Source organism: Lichenostomus cassidix, chromosome 2 (genome assembly GCF_008360975.1).
Source record: "Lichenostomus cassidix isolate B80296 chromosome 2, HeHo_3.0, whole genome shotgun sequence".
In the NCBI taxonomy this organism is placed as follows: domain Eukaryota; kingdom Metazoa; phylum Chordata; class Aves; order Passeriformes; family Meliphagidae; genus Lichenostomus; species Lichenostomus cassidix.
In genome coordinates, this window is record NC_139482.1 from 96,421,896 (window position 1) to 96,429,263 (window position 7,368).

The window sequence follows — 7,368 nt, forward strand, 5'->3', positions numbered from 1 at the left end:
TGCCTAGTTTTTCTGTGCACAGGCAAGTAGTCAGAATAATCAGAATGCTTTCTCTAAAAAAATGCGTAGGACAAGTGAGAGCAGGAAGTATTTGCAAATGTTTACTTGAATATGTGAGTCTGAGTCAGTTGGATAACATTTGCAATCATTTTCCTTAAACAAATACAGAATGAAAAAAAACAACAGTGCAAGCAAATTTTAATCCTCAGTGTTTTTTGAAAAGGATTTGGTTGTGAATGCCCACGTCATTAAAAATTTACTCCAGATGTCTATGTGTCCATCTTTGAATCTTTCCAGCATCCTTCCTCTGCTGATAAAAATTGCAGTTGTCCAGTACAGGAAAAATGCTATTTAATTAAGACAAATGAAAAATACACATAACAGTAAGATAAAAATTACTCGAACTATTCTACTGAAATATGTTTATGCAATTTTGACTTAAAAAGAACCCCAAGGTATAAAGTGTCTGATGCTTTGCCTTCTTCCTTTTCCAGGTAAACCTGTACTGGAGTTTAAAGAAATAGGAGCTGCCTTCTAAGAGGTAGGCTAACATCCCTGGTGCTGAAAAAGTTTCACTGAGGCCAGTATATATAGATCCTTTCTCTGTGCCCACTCAATTTCCCCTTGGCTCTAAAAAGTATGTCTGCATGGCACTGCAAGTGAAACAGTAAAGTTGAGGAGCTGGTGCTCAGAATCCAATATCCCAAGAATACGTGTTTCAATAGTACATGTAAATCGGTGGAGCTGATTTTCCAGATCATCTCACACAAAAGAAATGTGGTTCATATGTTCCAAGATCACTTTGAAATATAAAGCAAAGCTCATAATGGAGATTTGAGAAATTAGCTTTAAGAGCACATCTCTGTCCTGTAATTCTAATGCAAATGCACATACTATGAACATATGTGTGTGTATCACACAGTGATCTTGTACTACTGAGCATTATATTCATCCTGAGCAATTCACTTCTGAAGGCCTCTAGTCAGCTAGGCTGCTCTTTTTCTGTATTTGGTTTCACTGTCCCTTTTACAGAGTAGTAAAATATGAGGTGAATGGAATATATCTTTCTGTGGACACTTTCTAGGTTCTTCCCCTGACTGCGATTACAGAAGCAATTGTTTGTGATTGCTTCAATAGGCATGATTTTTCCTTATCAGTTCCTTACATAGCAGACTATGTCATGCTGCGTCCTCTCAGTGTGCCATGGAAAAATGCTACAAATTTAATCATTCACCAAGTGGAAACACTGCATATGCTGTGCATTGAACTCACACTCCAGCGAGAAAAGATCATTTCAGTCAAGTTAAGGGCCTATCAATCTCAATAATTCCTGAGTCACGCAAAACTCTATGACTTTTTGTCAGGATTAATTCCTTACTCTAATTGCTTTTAGGAGAAAGAACCTGAAATGACCCAAATATTTCATATATACACTGTTTTACTGCAAACCTGAAAAAACCTATCTGGCTTACAATTTTTTTACCACTTAAACCTATACAATTAGGTCAAGAAACTATTAAGGTCAAGATCGAATATCTAAGTCACTGGGAACTCCCTGCCAATGCATAAACAATCCATGCCAAAAATCCCCTTCATGCTTCACCAGAAAGGCACAGCTGGAGTTAACATGGCTTTCCCAGGCAAGTTTATAAGCATCAGGAATTACAGGGTGTAGCATCACCCTAAATATTTCCACTTTATGGACATGACATACATTAAGAGTCTTCTATTTTGGAATGTAAATACCACTGAGTCTGGCAGCTGAGTTGAGTCATCAAACAGGAGTTCAGAGGCAATTGCAGAGAAACTGAACCTACTGCATGTCTTACTTTGAGTGTAATGTCGTGCCAAGAGAAGATGAGGGTGGAAGCATGGTGGAAAGAAAAAAAGGTGATAAACAAGTTGTTTCCTCATTTTTTGCCTCTCCATGTATATAGGCAAAATCTATCTCCTATCCTCTCAAAACAGTCCCCACATTTGTGATGTTCATCCCTGATTTTCTAGATACTTCAGCCTATGACCAATGTAGGTTTTAAGTCACATTTACACTTAGTGGTTTGTACAGATGTGAAATTATATGAAAGTATATTTTACAATTAATGGAGTAAAGTGGATTTGATATACCCAAAATGATGTAATTTGCTGTAGATTTTTTCTTCCAGTAAAAACATACTTTTTTCTCTATTAAATCAGTGATAGAGTAAAAAAGACATGGAGACAACAAATGGCTTTTAATCTCAGTGCACCCAGTGAAACTGAACAGGGTTTGGCATGATAACTGTTAGGCTACAAAATGAGGGAGAGAATCTTCTCCAGCTGACTGCAGCCAAGGTGCTTAGCAGAGCATGGAGAGAAGGTGAAAGAAAAGCAATGAAACATAAAACATCAGGGAAGAACTGAGACAGGATGACATGACAGCAGGTAATGATGGGAAGGGGAAGGAAAGCAAGGAAACAAACGATGTGTTTAAAGCATAAAATGAAGACAAGCGACGCTTCACATCCCCTGCTGACGGGCAATCCGTGTTTTGTTAGGATACCTGCTATTTAACAGAGGGAGAGGGACTGGGGAGTGTGTGGTGTAGGACTGAGTAGGCAGGGAGGCTGCTAACAAGGTCGCCTGAGGGAGTGAGGACCCAGCTGGGAGCTCTGGAATTGGCTTCTCTCTTGCAGTGTGTGAGGAATGGGGTTTACACACCACACAGTGCACGATTGCCCAGGCAATCTGTACGTGTTCATTTTGTGGTGCTGTAAATTGGTTTCATTTCAAGAATATATGCTAATTTTGAAAAGCAACTCCACCTAGTAAACACACAGGGCTTGATTTTTCAGCTTACCCAAGAATGAAAGCATAGATCTGATTTTAACATAAACAGGCTGTTGGTTGAGATCAAAAAGGCTTCCTGAGTTCTGTGACTGACAGAGCCCTCTAAATGTCAGCATATAAACATACAGCTTTTACTATGGAAACTTTTAATTATGGAAGCTTCAGTGATGGGAAACTTTCTCCTATAATTCTTCTCTAATATTTCCTTTTTCTCTGACGAAGAAACAGATTAAATTTGCTTCTGCAGCCCTTTTCTTCTGTACACTTTATCTTCTCATGCTGACAAATGCTACTCTGTGAACAGAAAGGGAAAGAGTGGTTGAGCTGGGAAAATGGGTAGGTAAGGCATCATGACAGATGTTTGCCTACCACCTGCAATATCTTTATATATCTAGCTCTTCAACAAGGTGGGAGTACATTCCTCTTGACACTAGGCAGGAATATTTGCTGCATATTGGCTTGTGTTAAAGTGGGTTAGGTGATATCACCCTTTCCTCCATGATGTTGGTATACTGCCTATACTACAGGGTTAGTAGTGGAGGATTTTTTTGTCTTTTTTAGCACAGCTGCCGTGCCATTCTCAGCCAAAAATTGCATGATCAGCCAAATGTAGGACAAATGTACAAACAAATTATTGCAGATGGGGAAAATAAAAAAAAGATTCAGAGAAATACTAGAAGTTTCAGGTTTGTATTCCAAAAACATTTAACTAGGACTAAAAGAAATCCCTCAAGAAGTCTTTAGGGAGTCCACTGTGGTTCTCCAGTGCTGACAGAAGATCTGCAGTGTTGTTTAGGACATTTCAGGTTCTGATTCCTATAGCTCATGCCAGCTGGCAGCTTCTGCAAGGGATTGTTTATCAGCTAGAGAAAGCCTGAATTCCATGCTTCCATTCTCCAATACACTTACAGTATTACCCGTGCATCCTTTGTAATAAGGAGGTCAGATGAGTTATTCTGCATCTGGTAAGATTCCCCCTGTTGCTGGAGGCACTCACAGCTGCCTTAATCAACAGATTTCTAGCCCTGTGCAGCTTTAAACCAGTAAAATACTGTGGGATAAACAAGAACATCTGTTCAGATGGTTATTCAATGTTTAGTTGAGTTTTTCTGAGTACGATAGTCCCAGTGTTCACTGTATTGGGATTTCTGCACCCATTTGGGTGTGAATGGGATGCCTTGGTGGAATACAACTACGAATGGAATTGAAAGGGCTGATTTAACCTATAGGTGTTTTTAACCATGATGGTGATTTAACCATGGTGTTTTTATGTTACTGTGGTCTGTGGGAGCCTTACTAGATTTTGCAGCTTAGAGCCCCTTACTCTGTTGACTATATAATGTTGTATAGTAAGCAAGAGAATTTTATTTTGCACTGAATAATACTATTGTTTAAGCTGAAATTGTATTTTACACAGAATCCAGAAATTGTAATATTAGATTGTTTCATATTCTGTCTTTTCTGTATACTTCAATGGGGTGATAAAGATAAGTCCCATGTAACAAAATAATTGAAAATCAAAGCTAACAGGATTTTCAAACCCTATAAAATGCTCAAATGTTTTTCTTTAGAGACACACAACATTCAAAAGTACAGTGCTTTAACAGTAGTATATTAATTGTGAGGCTTGTCTAAAATTCTTACATTGTCTTTGTGTATCATTTAGTTTCTGAATTTTTAGAGATATATATCATACTGCATATGACTCATGGGGTACTGTTGGTTCCTTGACTTTTTCCCTCAGAGATTAATTCTGACATTCATTTATAACAGATGGCCATGTTTGCAGTGTCCCTGCTGGTGCCAGCGTGTCCCCCTGAGGTAAAGGACTGAGAACAGAGATAAACCTTTTCCTCAGGAAGTCTTGGATGCTGCTTTTGGAGGTTGGGATTTCTACACAGTGTAGCCTACAAATAAGAATCACCAGTATGGTGTCTGACTTTTACAGGTGACCACACTTGGCCATCCAGGACAACAGAAAGTAAAGCTACAGAAATACCTTGAGCAATAGACACTCCCAAATAAACCTCTATGAATTCATATGCTGTGTTTCCTATCTCAAATGAGAGCTTTTAAACAAGGAGATATAGTTTTTCTCTTTTTATGCTTTTGTTTTTGTTTGTTTTTTTTTCCTAGGAAGAAGACAATAAGTTAACTAGTTTACCTTGTACCTCTACACAATTTACCTTGTACCTCTACACAATTAGCTGCTCTCATACACCTATCATGCCATGTGTGTTTCCCAAATGGTGTTGTCAGTAGAAGCTCATTCTGGAAAATGTTTTTGTGTCCAAAATACAACATCCAAAATACCATGACAGAGTCCAGCCTAGAGATGGTGTAGCCTGACACCTGACTACAGAAATCCACTTGTGTCACCAAAGTTCATTCCACATTGTGTCAGCAATGAATTCATCCCAGCTTGACTGTGCTGCACATCTCTCACTACTTCTACCTCCCTCCCCACACTTTATTGTAAATATATAATTTAATACCCAAATTGTCAGAGTTTTGGAGGCAGTGGAGTCTCCAATTGCCCTGAATGGTCTGTAATGTCCTTCTTTTGCAATCCCTGCCTCTGCAACCTCTCCCAAAACCCCTTAGGGGGTTTGAAGCCTGTGTGCAAACTGGGCTCAGAGGTGCTGCAGCTGTAACCCTGGAACATCTGAATAGTGCAGGGGAAAAAGGAGTGGGGTTCTGGACAATTCATCACACTTAGTTTCTGCTCCTCCTAAGGGGGGACTCCTCACACTCTGCTCCTGCTCCAACATGGGGTCATTCCCATGAGACAACTGCCTCCATGAACTGCTCTGGTATGGGTCCCTTTCATGGGGCAGAGCCCTTCAGGAATTCTCCATGGGATCTTCAGGGGATTCTCCATGGGATCACAAGTCCTTCCAGCAAAGCTTCTCCAGCATGGACTTCTCTCTCCACAAAGCCAGAAGCATACTCAAGTCCAGGCTTCCCATAGGGTCACAGCCTGCTCCTGGCATCCACCTGCTCCAGAGTGAGATCTTCCATGAGCTGCAGGTGGATCTCTGCATCCCCATCGTCCTCCATGGGCTGCAGGGGCACAGCTGCCTCACCATGGTCTGCACAATGGGCTGCAGGGGAATCTGCTCTGGCACCTGGAGCACCGCCTGCCCCTCCTTCTTCACTGCCCTTGGTGTCTGCAGGCCTGTTCCTCTCACATAATCTGATTACTTTCTTCTCTGGCCACAATTACTGTTGCACTGCATCTTTTTTACCCTTCTTAACTACATTATCTCAGAGAAACTACCACTGAGGTTGATTTGCCTTAGCAAGTGGTGGGCCTGTCCTGGAGCTGGCTGACATTGGTGCCATTGGACATGAGGAAAGCTTCTCTCAGCTTCCACAGAAGCAGCCTGTCTAGCCCTCCCCCCCATTACTGAAACCTTTCCACACAAACCCAATGTATCCATGGAGATGGGGTAGCTCTGGCCTTGTTCTTGGAATGTCTCCTGGAAAGGCTGCCCTTATTTCTCTTCGTCCAACTCGGCTGAACTGCTGGCTGCCTATAGTCCATGGGGATAATGTCTGGCAGACACTCGGCTCCACACAGGCATTATCCACCCCTTTCTGACAGTGAGTTTCTGCTTTGAGCAGCAGGGCTCTGTCTCAGGTCCATGTTGGCTGCTGTGCTCTCAGAGGACACCTCTTACAGTGCCTGGCTGGTGGTCCTTGCCAAGCAGTGCCACTCTCCTGGCTAGTGGAGGTCATTTGTGTCCCAGTCAATAGTCTGTGACAATAAAAGCTCACAGCTCTGTGTTGTTGGCATTCGCTGTCAATGTGTTCCAGGTGTGAGACAAAGGGATTTTCTTCCCCTTCCCCATCAGGACCTTCCCACGGATAATTTGCACAGTATCTCTAGCTCACACAAACAGATACATGCATTTGCCAGGACCCTTTCACACCTGAATTGCAAGTGCATTGGGAAGTAAATTGCAGCCAACATTATTATATGTTAAGTAATACAGAATATTATTTCAAATGTGGCACCTATCTAATGACATAAAGACTGCAGGGCCCCATAGATGCACAGAAATGTCTGAAGCCATTTGTGTATTCTCAGGACCTGTTATGGTTTCTCTCTCATGTTCTCTTTCTTCTTTAGTACAGTGATTGAATTAGTTCCCCACTGAAATGAAAATACACTGAAAAAAAGCTTTGTGCAGAAAAGGAAATTATTTACTATAGCTGGTGTTGTTGTTGTGCTTTGAAATTGCACATTTTCTGTCAGGTATTTACAAGAAAAGTATTTACAGAAGCCTCAGTATATTAGACATTGTGTTTGGATGGCAAACTCTCACACATATTCAACTTCTCAGGACCCAGAGCTCAGTAATGTACAAAAGAAGTTAAAATTCTGAAGGCAACCAAAAGTCTATTCTGCAAAGAGTGAGCAAACATAACGTACTGGCACAGGCCTTGGCAAATGACCACATTGTATTTGTAGCCCTTACCACATAATTCAGACTGCCCTGCTCCTGCTTTGTCTCTTGCCAGTGACTTTATGAGTCA